General features: G+C 45.0%; 1 protein-coding gene across 3 annotated transcripts in view; it reads left to right on the top strand.

Annotated features, from left to right (window-relative positions):
• Positions 1-12,079: 12,079 nt before the first annotated feature.
• Positions 12,080-19,189, top strand: part of SETBP1 (SET binding protein 1) — a 268,383-nt gene continuing 261,273 nt past the window's right edge. For 2 of the 3 annotated variants that reach the window (XM_033085651.2, XM_033085649.2), the window contains exon 1: positions 12,080-12,592. The gene's annotated coding sequence lies outside the window, so the exon portion shown is untranslated. The other variant, XM_033085650.2, reaches the window with a different exon arrangement.

The raw sequence follows: 19,189 nt of genomic DNA, 5'->3' as shown, positions 1-19,189 counted from the left end.
TGATGGTGAAATTGCTCGTGCTGTAGCCAGGATGATGCCTGACATGAGAATGCCCCAGATTTCCACAGCCTAGGCACACACACATAAAAAAAATATTTCAAAGGAGGCTGATGAAAGCTTCCCAGTCCTGGAGTTTGGCACCCATAATACAACCAAATCAATTTTCATGAATTGCTGCAAAAACTCCCAGCATCACCAGAGGTTTCTGAGCTTTCTGAGAATTGTGAGTTCATTTGTTGCTGGGATGTGTCTCTGAGAATGATTTCTAATGCTGACTGCTGAGTTGGTTAGATTTTTTTAGTTTCTGGTTTTGTTGCTTTTTTTTCGTTCTGCTGAAAAGATTTTCAGTGTTGCTGGGGAGGATGTTTCTTGAAAGGATTGTTGTAGCAAGAAATGCCTGCAGCTGGAGTTAGAGCACCTAAAAATAACTATAATAGAAATAAACAAATACTGTCACTCTAGCCACATGACAAAGTAAGTTTGGGATAAAAGATCCAAGGATTTAACCTTGGGCTCCCCTCCTGAGCAGACACAGAGCACTGACCAAAGCCACAGACTTTGCATGGGACACCATGATTCTCTTTGTGTTCCTCAACCTCTCCCACCAAAAGTTCTCAGAATTGGATGCTGAGCCAGTCAGATCTGCCTGTGTTTGAGGGACTCCACCAGGACCCTGTTTGCACACACTTTGATGCATTAGCACTTTACTGTTCCCTTGGTCTCAGTGGGAATTTTGTTAAAACCTTTTCTGTGATGCATCCCCTGTCCCCATCCACATACCTGATTAGACAAGCAGAGAGCACTTCAGATTCTTTAAGAGACACTCACAGAATATATGAACTAGTCTAAAAGCATTTTGGAGACTGTACAGACCTTAATATTGAGTTTCATGGGCCAAGTTCTCATCTTTCTGACATATTTGGCCCTTCTCTTCATACCCTTTGCCAAAAATCGTTATTCATTTAAAATATCTTCATCTCCACAAGGCTGTATAATCAATATTTCCAGGTGCTGCAGGGGCTAATAGTGCATAATAGCTTCTGGCTCTGTTTTAAAGTCCAAAGAGTCACTAGTGAAATAAGCTCTGATTTGGTACAAACAAGGGTTCTGCCTTGGGTTCACCAGATTTGCTGAGATGAAACTCGTGGTGCCCACGTACAGCTGCTTTATGTGATCTCTGGATCACATTAAGCACAGATCATTTGTCATGTGAACTTGCTGAAGGCACAAGACACCTCACAGAGGCCAAGGAGTCAATGCCACACACATCACCAAACAACAAAACCTGTGTAACAACCACCCACTGAATTAACTCTTCCTATTCTCTTCTGTGGCAATGCTGACAAGAGACTCACACCTCCAGGGAATGAGCTCTCCTCCTTGCCTGACATATCTGACAATCACAGGACTCAGAAACCGTCTCGCAGCTGGATCCTGACAAATTAAATCCAACTTGCACCTAAAGGTAGGAAGGAATCAGTCATGAAGGACTCAAGTGAAGGATTTCTTCTGGCAGATCAAAAATGAGCAACATTCCCCCTCCTGGAGCAGACCTTGTGGATTCAGGAGCACACACAGGTGTCTCTCTGCTGCACACCAAAAGCATGAAAAGCTATCACATGAAATTCTGTAATTCTGTCAGCCACCCCCATACCTTGCTAAACACTTCATGTAGGAAACCAACTTTACTCTGCACCGAGCTCCACCCATCCAGATGATGTTGTCATTTCCATGGTAACTAAAGTACCTCAAAGGCAAAAGAACAGATGGAGACTGGAGAAAAAAAAAAATAATCCAAGGACCAAAAGTGAACATATGTGGTGCAAGAAAAAAAATTAAGTTGTGGGCAGCTATTAGGTTTATTATCACTTGCAAAAGGAGACCTTGATAAACTCAGTCACGGCTCTGCAGTCAGGAGTGGCACCATCACATCAGTTGTGTGACAATACCAATCTCACAGCAGCCCCTGTTCTCACTCCCTCTCCCTCACACAAATCTCGAAGAATAATTGTCCTTGCTCCCTTAATGACTTGTTTTGGTTTAAGGACAGAGCAGCCAAAACAAGCAGAAAGAATGTAACAAGTCGCATGCTTGGCTGCCCACCGCATGTCTTCAGGATCAAAGTCTCCAGCAGGGAGTGAAGGGTTGTCCCTCCTTGACAAGGCAGCAAATCTGCAGACATGCAACACACAGCTCATTGCATCCCCCTCACCTGTGCTCTGTCTGGCTCCTGCACTCCAAATTTGTCTGAGGCATCACATGAAGGATGTGCTGGCAACTCCACAGCAATCTGGAACATCTTTGTAATTGGGTTAATAGTTATGACACAGTCTTTGCTTGACTTCCTCTGGAATTAATCCATCTTTGTGGATTGCTGTCAATCAGAAGGGAAACTTGCAATTTACATAGGACAATTTGTTCTGTGTCAACTTTCTAAGGCTGAGCAAGGCAAGTGTAATTTGGGAACGGGAGCTGTGATGGAGAGAGAAAAAAAAAAAGGAAAAAAATCTTATATTTTTAGCTTGCTCTCAGTAGAAGTTTCCTGCTCTATATTATATAATTTATTTAAGATGCAGAGTTTCAGTAAAGTAAAAAAAAAAAAAGTTTAAAACGTATCCTGATTCCTAAACTCCAAACGGGTTAAACTGGACATAGTTGGTGTAAACTTGAGAGCATGGAAAGCTAATGTATGGATTGATTCCTAAACTTTACACAGGTTAAACTGGACATAGTTGGTGTAAACTTGAGAGCATAGAAAGCTAATATATGGACTAGAAAGGTGTGAGAAATAGGAATTGAAGCCCTCCTGCCCAAGGCTCCCATTGCAACTCAAGGTAAATAACTTTCTTTTATGTCTTGCCTCCTTGTTGGTAAAATAGGATCACTGGAGACCCCCTCAAGTCCTGCAGATTGTGAGGAAAAATGTTTTTCTAGGAGGCTGTGAACTGCTCATGCAAGCAAGGGCCAAATTAGCAGTAAAGGTATCTGCATTCTCTGGCAATTCTTTTATTGGCAGTGACTTTTTGACATTCATGTTTTTAGTCTGCTCCTGCATCATGCCTCTCTCTGAAGCACACGCTGCTGCATGAGCACAATTGTGCAGCTGCAGCAAGGAATGCTTTGTCAGTTGATATTTTAAAACATGACAAAAATAAAATATTTTTTAAAAACCCATCCCATAAAAACGTATTTATCTTTTAAACTCTAAGGAGGCGTACACAATCCCTTTGGTGCTGATGCTTTTTTTATTATTACTTTTTTCCCTTGGCTTTGCCTTTTTATTTTTTTTCCAAAAAAAAAAAAAAAAACAAAACAAAAAACAAAAAAAAACCAAAAACCCTTGTATAAAATGTTTGAGATTTCAATCCCCTCCCAATCCCGGGCGCTGCAGGAGCTGCTCGCAGCCAGGTGTGCGACCTGCCGGCAGAGGGCAATGCTTCATGGCTATTCAACCAAAACCACCCAAAACTTCGCGAATTTGCACGGGCTGGAGCGGAAAAGGGCAGGGAAAGCAGGCAAGGCAGTACTGCAGCCGTGAGGCAGATCCCACCCTCCTCAGCCCCACGCACACGTGTAGGTTTGGGTTGTTTGTTGGTTTTTTCGGGCGTTTTGTTTCTGTGGTTTTTTTCTTTTTATTATTTGTTTGTTTGTTTTTGGTTTTGTTTTCAAAATTTACGTCCGTGGTAAAGAAACTGTGATAAGAAAACATTGATAAACGACCAAGATGCGAGCTAAAAAGTTGTGCTGCACTTTCCCTAGAACACGGGGCATCAATCTGGTTTTGCAGAGCTGGAATTCCTCGCCTGGTTTTGACTTGGGATGGAGAGCCAGGTCACTCCCTCTGAATCAGGGCATCTCTGTGTCACCCGATGACAAGGCTGGATGTCACCCTGGGAGTGTCAGGAAATGCTCATGGACAAGCAAAAAGGGAGAAAAGGCAAATTTAGGTATCCGGAGGCTCTGCTGCAGACCTGGGACTGATAAAGATAATCTGCTTTCTACTCAGTGTGCTACAACTCGCCACAGAAAGGGCTCAACCATCCCCCCTGTGCACTGACCAGCCTGATGCTGAACAGTGCTGTCCCTGAGAGGAGATCCAGCACAGATGACAGATGCTTGATACGAGCAGTAATTCTCGTTAGATATCGCACTCCGGCCTTGTGGGATCTTGTTCCTGCTGTGCGTGGGCTGGCAGGGGTTGGTCCCGGCACGTGGTGCCAAACACCCTGAAGAATGTTTGCAAACTGCTGTTCAGATGGAGCCCCACGCTGAAATGAGATCCACCTCCTTCCTCATGTTTCCATCTTCAAAAGTTTCAGATGTCCCACAACAATGATAAATAATTTAAGCAAATAAAGCATCCGTGTGTCAAGTTTTGCAAAGCCCTGGGAGGGAAGAGAAGGCTAAGATGACTTAAATTTTAGTTTATAAAGGTGTATAGGTATTGAGAACAAGTTATTCTCCACATCTATATCATTTATGGGTGGATATCCATAGGGATATTATCCATTGCCATCTGAAGGGTTTTACACATTACTAATAGCATGGGAACATGCCCTTTCTTTTTTTCCTCCAAATAATTTTTGAGGCCAACTTCAGCTCACCCTCTTACTGCTGATCATGTGGTCTGTGTCTCCTGCTGTGTGACTGGCACAAGAAAATCATACAAAGACAGAAGACATTTTCTTCTTTCAATATTGTTGGTGTGGGCTTTGTTGGTTATTTTTAGAGGGATGAGGTACACACATTTTAATAAAGTTAAGGCCATTCTGTGATATTTCATGAGAAAAAAAAGTAATTGTTAGTCTCTCCATGGAATGAGAACATACTTGGACAAGATAAATCAATAATTTCTGATTCAATTAACATTATCCATGCCTAAAAGAACAGCCTAATAAAATACAGTGGCAGACTCACCCAAGAACAGCCAGCTGTGTCATTCTTGGAGCGGTGGCCTGCAAGACAAGGTTTGGGTATCTCATCAGACTTAACAGGTTGCAAATGAAACCACACATCATCAGTGGGATCTAACCATGAAGGCAAGGCTGTGTCCCTTTCTATATCAAGAAATCCATCTTGAGGCAAATTATCTGAGCCAGTTTTCAGAGCCAAAGCAAAACCCTCTGGTTTCAGGGGTTCAACAAGTTCTTAGGAAAAATCATGATTTTACCTAACCCTATGGCAGTTTCTTCAGTCATTGGATGGCTACTTTCACCCTGAAGTAGTGAGATTTTGCTTGCTGCTACATGGCAGCTCCCACAATAAGTGCACTGTATGAATGTCACTGTCAGGCAAAGTTCAAGAGACATTTACACAATTCTGCAAATTCATCTCCAGGCTGCCAAATCAGAAAGGACCATGCAGGCCATCCAGGCTGTCTCCAGCCTGTCAGGGATTCAGCATGGCTTAGGCTAAAGTACAGCTCTCTTTTGTTCAGCTAAACTTTATTTTCAGAAAGGAATCTCAGATCAAGTCCAGAATCACACCTAGGTGAGGTAACCCTCAGCCCCAAAGTAGACCCCAAATGTTTAAATGAGATCTTCCAAATGCATTATGTGGACAGAGTCAGAAATTATTTGAATTTACAGTGGATAGGAGCCAATTAAACTGTTATTTAGGAAATGTTGAAGAGAAGAATGGTCCCAGCACTCTTCCTCGAGAATTTAGGTATCTATGTCCACTCCCTTGTTATCATTTAATTTTCTCACTTACAAACCTCTTACATCTGTAATCAAATATATTCCTGATGGCTGAACACAATTCTTCAACCCTTGCCTTCCAATTTCTTTTTTCCATTTCTCCCAAGTATTTTTTTTGTTGCTCTTTTCTATACCCTCTCCAGTTTTGTCACCATATGTCTTAAGATGTGGCTGTGAGAGCTATAGACAGCTTCTAAAATTCAACCCAAGACTCAGGCCAGCACTTGCAGATTTGAGGGCCCAATTCAAAGCTGGCAGTGCCAGGTTTGTCCAGGTTTTTGTTCTGGGTTTGTAAGAAGCATCTTAGTGCAATAAAACACACTTGTTTGCCCAAGCCAGACAGTGTTTGCTACATCAGGCACTCTGGAGTCTCATTCTTTGCTATTTCAGTGACCATAATGTCATCTACAAATGTCATCAGGAGCAGTTTTATATTTACTTCCAGATCACTGATGAATAGCATAAGAGGAAACTCTAGTAACACTCTTCTTTGGCCATAATTCTGCATTGACAATTGCTTTCAGAGATCTGTCAGTTAGGCAGTTCTTAACTCATTTCATGTCTGCTCCTGTCCTGAACCCAATTACTTTTGCTTGGCTAAAACATATCTTCTCGGAAGCCATCCACTCTCTAAGCTGAAAATGTCATGAGATGGTGATTTTTACCTATCCTCCTATTAAGCTTCTGAAGTGATTAATTGCTATAAAGCTTGTACATCTCCATTTCTATGTGATATTTTCTCTGAATTCAGCTTCTAGTTATCAATTCCATTTTATGACTTCCCCAACTAGATTAAGCAATTCTTTATAGCCAAAATTCCCAAATAGATCCAATGTTTTTATTCACTCCCTATCCTAAATTACATAGCTTTCAATTACCTCCTGCCTGTCCTGTGCTTCATTGACTGATGTTACACTTCTGCTGATGTTTTGTGCTTCTTATTCATGTTGCTGCTCCTATTCTAGTTTATAAACCGTAGACATACATAAGTACATATATTGAAGGCTATATGTGCATATAGATGCAAAATTGTAATCTGTGTGAAAACTGAGACAAAACCCACACCATCATAAGGCAACAGTGCACATGAGAATCCAGGATAGGTTTTGATGCTCATTAGTAATTAGTTTCTTTGAAGATTTTTTTACGAGGGAAAGAGTTTAATTCACTTATGAGATCAGAGTCACTCATTTGCTCGGGGAAGAGTGAGAAACATCAACACACAATAAGAGCAGTGGCAAACTGATGGATGTTGAAAGAGCAAATATTCAGAGGGTTTCAAAAGGACACGAATGTCTGAGCAGCCTGAGCAAAGGGCAGGGCCTGGTGCTCTGCTGGTGTGTCAGCAAATGCTGCATCACTGAGCATTACAACTTCTGTGTGCAGAGAAATGTTTAGACTCAGCCTCCTAAGAAGATAAGAAAGCCTGTGTTTGAACCTGAGCCTACCATGTGGTCATCTCCCTGGTTGTTGGCTACCAAAGTTTTCTCCTAATTGGCATGGTTAAGGAATTGGAGACAAAATCCTCTTGTTTTTGGACAGTATCCAACACAACACAGCCTTTGTCAGCATCATGGAGATGCTGAGACAAGAGCGTCAGTTCAGAGTTATCAAAATAATGTGCAAGGGAAATGGTTTGGGGGTACTGTGGGTATAAATGCCCTAAAACCATGGACAATCAACCAAAAGAGGGGAGTTATGTCTTCCAAAATTCACTTTGCACTTGGTTTTCAACCCCTTGGCCCTGAATTTTGATTCTTGCCTGTCATTGTTCACACAACAATGTTGAAACTTGATACCAGATGTCAGAAAGATTTATAAAATAAAAGGGTAACTTTAAAAATCACTGTTATTTCTAATTTGTCCAAACAATTGAATTACCATTTTTTGATGGGAAAAAAAAAGAAGGGATGATTGAAATATGTTCACATTTCCCCCCTGTTTTCACTTGTCTTGAAATATGATTGCAGTGGGATACAAGGAGTTAGAAACTGTGTATCTGAATTTTTGGTTGTGTGTATGTACAATAAATAGATAAATGGTCATAAGAAGATAACTAGATAGGTGGATAGATAGATAGATAGATAGATAGATAGATAGATAGATAGATAGATAGATAGATAGATAATCTTCCACATAAATCTCAGAAATGTGCTAAATATCTGATAAGCCAAAGCCCACAAGGAAAGTATCTGTTTCAAGCAGTTTTAATAATAAAAATATAATTTTAATGATCTAATTGTATTTTTGTGTCCTATAAAGTTACCACTGTTTCACTGGGGGCCTCTCAAGATATTTTTTTTTCTCCTAATTATTATTTTTATTATATCTTTCACATTCACATTTCATATATACAGATCACCCAATAATTCTGCACAATTTTAATTCATACCTTGAACTTAGGGAGAATTATATAGATATTTAACTCAATATGCTATTCATATAAAAGTAACAGGCTCATGGCCTTCATTACAAAACATCTGTCTCATGCAGTCAAGATTATGTGTAGACTGTTAGGCACAAATAAGAAACTCATCTCAGGTTTGCTGCAGAACCAAACCAACTTTATGAATGCCATCATTTTTTAATTTTTTTTTTTTTAGTGAAAAGAACAAAGAGGAGAAAACTTCCTTTTTAAGATTATCCACTTAGATTGAACTCCTTGACACACAGCAGAGACAGAGGGAGGAGGTTGTTTAAAAGAGGGAATATTTTCTAGATCTAGAAGACAAAACCACAGGTCAGAAAACCTTTGATGTCAGCGCTGATTCACAGTGATTTACGCACACGTGTCCTACACAGTGACCACTCAAAGGGATGGGTCTTTTTCTGTTTATGAAATTTCTCCTGACAGAGTTTGATGTCTACAAGTAAAAGTAACCAGGTGTGATTTTTTTTTTTTTCTTTCAGTTATACATATGACAGGCCTAAAAATAACTTTGGGTGAATCACAAACTTCCTTTACGAGGTCTGAGTCTCTCTTATTTTTGTTTCTTTAAACTCTGCCATGTTTTCAAAGTGAGCACTAAATGAGCCATTACCATTATTGCTTTCTAAACTGAACTCACCTTGAAATTATTTTTTGTGGGGCTTCTTAAATATATTTGTTTATCTATATGTATACTTTCCAGAAGAAAATAAATAAAAGATAAAAAGGGAAAAGGCTCGCAAATACATTTTAAAACTAAATTTATTGAATATAATCTAAATGATATTTTCTAGCGAAGGGGAAGTAAAAGCAAATACAATTTTTTTTTTTAAAATTTGATTCTATCGTTTTGGTTTCCTGTGTTAATTTAATCAAATCAATTATTTCATAACCATGTGTCATCTTATTCCAAGGAGGAAGATGATGGTCACTGGAGCTCTTTGACTCAGAGGTCACCTGCCAAAAGTTCTCATTTCAAAACAAGAGTTCTTCACAGGAAATGTCACCACCGCTTCTGCCACGAAATGTTGAAACTGTTTCTTTTTTCTTTTGTTTAGATACAAAATGACAAAATGTAACTCCAGTTGGGTGATTTAATTCAAACACGCAAGCCTCCCTTCCATGTCACGGAGCTGATTGGAAATGACAATCCCTGCTTGGTTTCAATCAGAAACGCCGACGTTTTCAGTGTGACATTTCCGACTCAAAAGTTTGTGAGCTGCGTGTTTGTTTGGGATGGAGATGGGCTTGGTCTCTTGGGTGTCGTTTGGGAGGCTTCCGGTGTATTTTATTGATTTATTTGTTTTCTCCTGTTGGAGAGGAGCGTGAGGAAAAGGCCAGGAGGGCAGGACAGGCACAGCCTGCTGCCCCTCAGCCCAGGTGTCTGGGATTTGCAGGTGTCAGGCATGTGGGGAGACCCAAAGGGAAGCGATGCTTTGGTGTGGGCTTTTTCCAGGAATTTTTCCCAGGAACGCAGTGGGGCTGAGGGCACATACTCACCCTGGGGCTGAGTGCTGAGTGCTGGTGAGGGCTCTGCTGGCATCTCATGGCCCCACAAATCTCTTCTACCCTTTTGGTGTTAGACTGGGACCTGCATTGTAGATCTGTTCCTTTTCCTAAAGGGGTAGGGTGAGAGATCTGCAATTTTCCAGTTTGGAGAGGAGAAGGCTTTTCTAAGGGAGACCTTAGAGCCCCTTCCTGGGCCTAAAGGTGCTCCAAGAGAGCTGGAGAAGAACTTTTACAAGGGCCTGGAGTGACAGGACAATGGGAAATGGGTTCAGGCTGAAGGAGGGCAGGTTTAGATTGAATGTTAGGAAGAAAATCTTGTCTGTGAAGGTGGAGAGGCCCTGGCACAGTTGCCCAGAGAAGCTGTGACTACCCCATCCCTGGAAGTGTCCAAGGCCAGGTGGGATGGGAGTTTGGAGAAGCCTGGGATAGTGGAAGGTGTCCCTGCCTGTGGCAGGGGGTAGGACAAGCTCTTTAAGGTCCCTTTCACGCCACACAACTCCATGATTCCATGGTGTAAGGGATAATGGCACATGAATAAACCTCCACAGCAGGTGAGGGTCAGCCCTTGCACCAGCTGCACACCGAATTCAGGCCACTCAGGATGACGGCCTGAAGCCACCATCTGTCCCAGAGCAAAGGGAGAGGCTTGGTGTGCTTTGAGCCTGCTGCAGCACTCTGGGGCAGGGAACCCTGGGGTACCATCTTTGTAAGGGATCAAACATGCAGAGGAACACAGTGGGGTGCTCCCTACATTCCCCCTCCTGCCCCTGGAATGTTATCTTCATCCGAAAGCACAAATCCACAGCTCCATTCCACAGCTCCATTCCCTGCTCTGGGGGCTCCTCCTCATCATCTCTGAGTGATTACTCAGGCAAGCCAACAATTCACTCGTGTGAGTAAAGGTTTGCCCAGCTGGCAGCCCAAAAGGCAGCATCATCCAGACTGCTGGCAGAGCAAGGGTGGGAAAGGAAAAGCCCAACACTTCAGATTTTGCACAGCTCCACTGGCCTGCAGCTGAGCTTGTGCTGCATTTTGTGCACTGTTACTGGCCCATTCTGAAAGGTGTGTGTGTGGGGATGTGGGTTTAGTCCTTAAATTAGGGGTTGAGAGTCCTTGCTTATCTCCCCCAGCCCCAGAGAGGGAATTCTCAGTGTGTCCTGAGCAGCAGCCACTGTACCCCAAAAATGCCTCACACAGCGAAAAGCAAATGGGGGGCGGGGGGCTGGCGGCAGGGCGGGTGGGAGGGCGTGGGAGAGACTGAGCTTGGAGTGGGATAAATGGGATAAATAGCCCTGCCCTGAATCTCACCTCCTCTGCCTCTTCTCCCCTGCCCCCATCAGTGCTGCAGTTGTGTCAGGTAGTGGCACTGTTGAGTACATTAACCCAGAGCTGAGCATTGCAGCCACACCGAGTGCGTGTCTGCGTGTGAGAGTGTGTGTGTGCGAGCGTGTGTGTGTGTGTGTGTGCCTGATCATTACCATTTATTCCCCACACTTCGCCCCCTCCCCCCGCCCCCAGTGCTGCAGGACTCCGGGAGCGAGCGATAGAAACAGAGGAAAGAGAGAGACATCAGCCCCCCAGATCTGCTTAACCAAATCGCCGCCCCTTGCAGGGAGGGAGAGAGGGAGCGGGAAAGCGGGGGGAGTGCGAAACCAGACCAAAAAGACGAAATAAAAGAACAGAGAAAGGAAAAAAAAATCCAGCGGGGGAGCAAAAAGCCGCCCCCAGGCGCACCCTTTCTCAGCGGGGAAGGGGATGCGGGTGTGTGTGTGTGCCGTGTGAGTGTGCGAGCACGGACTCCGGCCCCATCAGGAGCAGGGGGTGTTTTCCCTCCGCCTTCCCTTCGCCCTCCCCCGGCCGGCGCGGGGCGGCGCGGGGGGAGCGGAGCGGAGCGGAGCGGGGCGGGCGGCGCAGCCCCGCAGCCCGCCGGAGCTCCGGCACCCGCTCCGGAGCCCGGAGAGCAGGGATAAAGGGAAGCTTCCTCGCCGCCGCCAAGCAGCTCTTTTCTCCTGGCGGGGCTTTGCTCTTTTTCTTTCTTTCTTTCTTTTTTTTTTTTTTTTCTTTTCTTTTTTTTTTTTCCTTCCTTCTCCCCCCCCACCTCCTTTTTTTTTTTTTTTTAATATTTTTGAAACTCCTCGCTGGGAAAAGCAAAACCGAAAACGCTTCCCCGCAACCTCGCCCCCCCCTGCAAAAGGCTCCCAACCAACCAACAACAACAAGCAGAGAGCAAAAGAGCCCCCCTTCCAAAAAAATTTTTTGAAAGAAGGAAAAGAAAAGAACAAGCGAGAGAGCTGGAGACCAGCTCCATCGATTTCAAACCCAGGATTTTATCCAGTTGCATTGAGGGGCTTTTTTTTTTTTTTCTTTCGGTCTCTCTCTTTTTTTTTTTCCCCTTCTTACCCCCTCCTCCTTTCTTTCACCCCCCGCCCCCCTGTCCCCCCTCCTCCTCCTACTCACCCCCCTTTTTTCCTTTTCATTTTATTTTGGATCCTGCTAAAATTAGCCGGGACTGCTCTGGGTGTTGCGTGTTAATTTGATTTACTCCGGGATTCCGGCTTTCCAAGACGCCATTTTCCCCCCTTTCTCGCTCTATCTCGCTCTATTTATCCCTCTCTATCTATCTTTTATCTCTCGAGCTATCTCTCCGTCTGTCTGTCCGTCCATCTCGCTCTCCCCGGTGCCTTCCTCCTCCCCCCGCCCTCCTCCCTCTGCGCTCTGCGTGCGCTGCGCGGCCGGGCGCTCCCCTCATCCCCATCTGACAGATGAACACCGCCATGGGTTTGCCGCAACACAAGCAAAAGCACCTTTGGGGGCTGTGGCGAGGGATTGAAACCGGGATCTAAAAGAGAAGAGACAAGAAGGGGGGAAATCCGAAGAGGAGGAGGAGAAGGAGGAGGAGGAGGAAGAAAGAAGAAGAAGCTACTAAGAAGCCCCCGCTGCCGTTTTGGGGATATGGGTTAGTAAATGCGGGGGGAAAAAAAAATAAGGAACAAAAATTCGGAGGCATCGAGGAAAGGTCTGCCTTGATGGTCGGGATTGCAGGAGGATCGTACGCCTCTCTCCTTTTCCTTACCCCCCCTTTTTTTTTTTTTTTTTTTTTTTCCCTTCTGCATGCAAAAGTTAACGTCGTCCCTTTTTATTTTTTTTTCCCCCTCACTGTTGTGACTTTGCAATGGCGCGGAGAAGGGATTTATTTATTTTTTGGGAGGGGGGGATATTTCTCCTCCATGCATTGCATGCGAATCCTCCTCCCCATCCCCTCCGACCCCTTCCCTCCCCACGCTTTGTGCCTGTTTAGGGGCATGTGTGAGTGCCTGTGTGTGGCTGCCGTGGGGTGGGGGGGTACCGGTGGTGTGTGTAAAACCGTGCTGCTGGGAAGGGGTTGGAATTTTTTTTAGGAGTTTGAATAATGTATTTATCCCCCCCCCACTCCCACCCCCGCCTTATGCCCCCTCTCCTGGCCCCCGCTTTGGTAGCCTATATGTGTTTATACGTGTAGGTGGCAGCTATCTGTGTGCCCGTGGAAATTTGGGGAGGTGGGGGACGGACACACGACCCCCCCCGCTTCGTAAATTGCAGGTTAAGTGGAGCTAGAGAGCAGCACTGTAACCTTACGGGGATTTGTGTGTGTGCGAGTGTGAGTGTGAGCCTGTGTGTGCGCGGGGCTCCGCGGGTGAACCGGGGGGCGCCGCTGCCCCGGGGTGGCCCCGCCGCGCTGTGACATTGAAAAGGACACGCAGCCCCGAAAAGCTGCGATTTCGGGGAACAACGGAGTGGGAGGACGGTGGTGGGGTTGGGGGGGGCGGTGTAGTAATTAGCAAAGCGGGACACCCCCCTCGCCACCACCCCCACCACGCTCCGTGGCTGGATAATGGTTCTTAAATAAGCCGGTGATCGCCGCCCCCGGGACCCTGGCGGCCCCTTGTGCCCCCACCAGGGGTGGGAGCGGAGTTCAGCTATGGGCAGGCTGAATGCCGCCGATATCGGCGGGCTGGGGGGTGCTTTGGGGAACAGGGGGTAACACACAGCCCGCAGCCGAGGGCGGCTATTGTCAACCCCAGCCCTGGCGCAAGGCTCCTGCCCAGCGCCGGGCACTCACACTCGCGCTCACACTCGCACTCACACTCACACCCCTTCCTCGCCGGGCTCCCCCCGCACCCCCTGTCGCCCCGGGTGTGAGCGTGTGTCGGTGCGAGCGAGTGTGTGTGTGCCAGCGGGAGCGTGTCCGTGTGTTCGCATCCCGAACCCCACCGCCCCACCGGGCACGGCGCTCCCCGCGCTGCCCCTGCCTGCTGCTGTATTTATGTCTCCAAAAGGCAGTTGAGAGAAGGATTTCCGATTCGTTTCCGCTTCAAATAAACGGCCCCGATAATCCCGGGCCTGACGCCTGATGCTCAAAGGGCACTTGGGATCCCAACCCGGGGAGGCGAGGGGGCGACAGGGCACACCCGACCCGGACACCCCCGGTGGGAAGGTTCCCCTGAGCTCGGGAGGGGTGCTGAGAGGGGCTTGGTGCCTGGGGGATGCGAGGGGAGATGCGAGGGGAGTACCCACCCATTCCGGTACCGTGGGGTGGCGGTGTCCCCGCGGCTGCCGCTAGCCGGGCTAACCCAGCCGGGCTCTGCGAGGAGTGGGAGGATGGAGGGAGGAGGGCAGAGTCTGGAAGGCTGTTCCTTCGCTGCACAGAGGTGTTTCATTAACCACCGGCCCGCTCTGGGGTGGGGGGGACCATCCGTGTGTCCTTCCACATCCGTGTGTCACACGGTAAAGGATGCAGAGGAGCGGGGAGAGGAGAGCGCAGAGCCGGTCGGTGCTCTGCTGTCAGGGAGAGCATCCGAGCCTCCTGGTAAGGATGGAATTGCTCCAGGAGGAAAGGGTTGCTGGCAAATCCAGCCCAGTGTGGAATATTACGGGCCCACACGATTAGTGATTAGAAAGCTTTTGCATGCAGGACTCAGTGCAGGCTACAGAAATGTTATTATCAGGTGTCTAGAGACAGGTAGTGACAGCATGAACCTGAGGAAACAAGTGGACTCTTTATTGTGGACAGCAAAAATATATTCCTGTCAGGGAATCACAGGATCACAGAATGTTTTGGTTGGAAGGGATGTCAAAGCTCATCTCATTCCAGCCCCATTTTCCCTCAAGGCAGGGACACCTTCCTCCAGACCAGGTTGCTCCAAGCCTGGTCTTGAACACTTCCAGGAACTGGACATGCTCATGAGAAAATGTGCAAGTGTGTGTTTCATGCTCTGCTTTCTGCACTTCCTCAGCCTTTGCTGAGATAACGCCCCTCATCATAAACCCCTTCCACTCTAAGGAGAAACTTTTTTTCATCTGTTTGTTTTTAGCTGAAAGGAGGAAAAAAACCCCCATCCACACAATGGACTTGTACTTTAATCTGTGCTCTTAGCTCAGAAGGGTTATGTAAAAATAGGGGAAAAAAACAAAAACAGAAACACTCAGTGAATGGAGACTTCTCTTCCATCTCTTATTGGCTTCAACTTTTTTTTTTTTTAAACTTCTCAGACTCAAAGTTTTAATTGAAACCAGAAGTCTATTGAGAAGTAACTGAGCCAAGAAAACCTCTGTTTTCTCTGCAACTAGGGATGGGGAATAAATAATTTTTAGCTGATGTTATTTCAAGTCGTTTGAGCTTTTTGATTCCTGCCAAAAAGCCCAGCATAGATTATTAACACATTATCATTTTAGGAGGACGCACTTTTTGAAATGCTATAAAATGGTGTGTTAGGTTTGTGCAGAGCCATAAACTATGCTGGTTGTTGGCAAACAAAAGAAACAGTGGCCATGATTTATTATTAATAATGATCATAACTGAGCTATTTAGCTTGATTTGATATATACTGGTTTCTGTACTGAAGTTGCTCTGTATTTTTTTCAATAATGTACTTTGATTAAGTTGGGAACTGTTCTTGTTTAACAACTGCTATTGCCATGTGCTTAATTAACTCAAGGAATTAAATGTTCAAAAAGGTCCAACCATAATTTTTTGGCTTCAGATGCTGCTTAATCTCCTCTTCTACTCTTTTTTGACCCATCCTTTGAGCTCCTTTTCCTCACCACACACATCTCTTAGGTGTAAGTGCCAATTTACCAACAGGACTCTTGTTTTCCATTACCAGATTTGCCTAATCCCAGTTTCAGTGACTTTTTTTTCCCCTCTCAGTAGGGCTCAATTGCTCACACATAATCTTTCCCTTCTGTTTTCTTTCCCCTTTGGACAACACCCTCCAGGACTGAAAAACTCTTGCCTTGTGCCCCGAGACTTGCAATTACACAGCAATTTTGACTCTTGACCTAACTAGTAGCAAGAAAGGCTATTGTCTAATGAACCACGTAAAAACAGTTCTGGGATCCAACAGATTGCTGTGATGGAAATGAAAGATGTCCCAGTGAACTGATGACTGATTTGTTTAACCATATGCCTAGGTGTTTTTCCTTGTGTCCCTTTAACTACCCATCATCTCTGGAGTATCCGTGATCGGTGGGTCTGCCATGATGTTGAAAGGCAGAATTAATAACTGCCCAAATGCATTTCCTGAAGCATGGAGGGACAGACTTCAAGCCATGTTCAGAAAATGCAGCACCATTTTTGCCTACCACAGCATGTAGGCATGCAGGGGTTTAGATTTGTAAGTGCTGTGTTTAAGCATGCTTCTGGTGATGAGATGGGGGCAGCAAATCTGTGCACAAAAATTACAGAATCATAGATGATTTGTGCTGGAAGGGAATTTAAACATCACTTCATTCCACACCTTCCAATATCCCAGATTTTTCCAAGTCCAGCCTGGCCTTGAACTCCCACAGGGATGGGGCAGCCACAGCTGCTCTGGGCAACCTGTGCCAGAGTTCCACCACCCTCACAGGGAGGAATGTATTTCTGATATAGGTGACCTATAAAATAGTAAGTAGCCAGAGGAAATCAATGGTAAGGTCTAGCCTCATTGCTGGGAAACCCAGGCAACATTAGGGCAGCATAAATCCAAAGTTTAGAGCTAATCCGAAGTGAGGAAGGTGAGACTCTGTGGGAGAAACTCAGTGGAGAAGGTTCCCAGTGTTTTGCTGCAGGGCTTGTGGTTTCTACTGGGACTGGTTTTGCTGCTATTGTAGGTTTTGTTCTCATTACCTTCTCTCTTTCCAGCTTGATAGGAAAGAGTTTCCTTTTCCATTATTCTTGCTGAGGAAATAAAATGACTTACGCTTTTAGGAAATTGTCACCTTGATTAAAGATGGACTTCAAAAATCCCTCAATTCAGTGTTTGAGCCTGGGGGGACTGTCAGATCTGAAAGTGATTTGCAAACATTTGATATTGGGACTCTTTTCCCTTCTGATACAGACATGAAATCAGTTTGCAAGTGTGTGTGGTTAGCAATACTTGGAGATTGTTTCTTTCTCCTCCCAATGAGAAGGCTTTACCTGGTGTGCCTTCAAAAGTTCATTGCATTTTTGGACCTGTTTAGAGGTCTGCTGGATGCTAGGACCAAGCACAGCTCTGACACAGGCACCTGGACTCTGAATTCATATTTGCCTGGTTGCAGAGAGTGCAAAGTTAAGGGAATAAACAGCTGGGAGAATAAGGGAAGACAAAATAATTTCTTAAATTGAATAAAAGCAGTCAGAGAATAATACAGATTATCTATCAGAGCTGAGGAAATGAGTGAAGGAAGTAGCTAATTTCTATTTATCAGCTCTTGAAAAAGAGCAGAGGTAGGAACTATTTTGCTGTTTTGTAACTGGATTTACTTTGGAGAACAGATTGTCCAAATGCAAAGATGAGTTTTTGAGTAAAGTTTGGGATGACTTGGTATGAAATCTTCTGACATTATTTCATTTAGGGTTTTGTTGTCTTTTATGTCTCTTGAAAAGACCAAGTAGAAACTTTGAAGAAGAGCAGGTGACCAAAGAGGAAAGGTGGCCTGAGAAATACTCTGGGAACACAGACCCTGGTGCTGCTCACACATCCCTGGGTCAGGTTTATTCTTACTCGTGAACAGGCACTTGGTGGGGCTTGTGTACCTGTCCATCCAGCACAGGGGGTTTTCAGGGAATACGGGAGCTGTGCAGATAGTGAGGATCAGCCTGAGTTACCTTTCCTGTGTAGGGCTGTTGAGCCTGATGCACTCCTTTGAAAGCAAGCACAGTGTATGGAAAAGCCATGCAAGAGAAGCCAATTTCCATGGAAATGTGAGGTCACAGGGTGGTGACAAGGCTCTGACCTGCCCTGGTGAGCACCAGAGAATGTAGTGGGCCAAGACTTGGCTCTGCAATATATTGGAAAGAGTTGGGATTGTGGCTAAATACTGTTGTGGTGTGACTTACTCATCTTCTCAGTGCCTCTGAAAGAGTGAATTCCTGATTCCTAAGGGTTTCTGTGCAGTCCTGGGCAGGCAAGGGCTCTGTGAGGATGGTAGCAATGAGAGCAAAGTTTCCTCTAATGTAGTATGGTATAACTTGCAACAGTCCTTGGGAAATCTTTTCAGAAGAATGTGTGGTAGGCAAGCATGGGGTAACCCAGCACTCACTCAAATACCTCAAAATTAGAGATGGGTTAAAGATCGGAAGCCTGAGGTTTTAAGTTACTTTGAAATTTTTGTTAACCTTAACCTTTAAAACTGAGATATATATGTACACAATGAATCACTCTCTTTCTGTCCTGGCATTTCAGCAGATGGAGAAGCCAGTTTTAAGATGGAAGGGAGAAAATGATGATACTCAAACCAGAGGTCAAGCTGCAAGGCGTTACGGGCACATCTTCCCTCCCTATGAATCCACATATCCTGAATGTCCTACTGATTTGATTTCTAAGATTTGGACACTTCCCTCTGTGTTTCCATACCCAGTGTATTCTGGAATGATGCTGTGATCCATGTCTACCTCTCCTCAAGACTTGCTAAATACTTGGCTTTGGAGAATGCAGTGGGGTTTCCACTGAAACTCCTCTGAAATCCTGTTAATTTCCTAGACAAGGAAACCCTTCCTGTAGGGTTGTTGGGTTTTTTCCCCATTTCTTTTTCTTTTTTTTTCTCTCTCTAAAGTTTTCCTATGGAGCTCTATAGTGGGGATTCAATAGTACTCTGTACTGGGAATAATTCTCTGCTGAATTCCTCAGTTCTTTTTCAGAAGGGATCAGAGACACAAAGCTTAACTGGGGGAGTTCAGAAACTGTTCAAACAGGACTGCACACATGTAAAGTGCTGTAGCAGGCATCTGGGCAAAGTGTTACTATACATGTTCATTGTTCCTAAGGCTGCAAATCAGTTTAAAATATTAACCCATACATTCACATCCTTGTAATTTCCATAAATCTTCAACTAATGGGCTGAAAATTTGCATGCTTTCTCTCTGTTTCACGACAATTTTCTCCCTGAAAAGTTGAGTAAGCCTCTCTAGCTACCACTTTTGTTTTCAGGTTATTCAGAAAAAGTGAGAGTGGAAAAAGAAAACACTTTCTCATTTCAAATTATTCTAACTGCATGCTTTTAAAGAGGACAGCAGTCTCTATCTTATGTCCATAAGGCTTCTTGATGGCCT

This window comes from Catharus ustulatus, chromosome Z, assembly GCF_009819885.2.
Source record: "Catharus ustulatus isolate bCatUst1 chromosome Z, bCatUst1.pri.v2, whole genome shotgun sequence".
In the NCBI taxonomy this organism is placed as follows: domain Eukaryota; kingdom Metazoa; phylum Chordata; class Aves; order Passeriformes; family Turdidae; genus Catharus; species Catharus ustulatus.
This window is presented reverse-complemented; position numbering and strand designations above follow the sequence as displayed.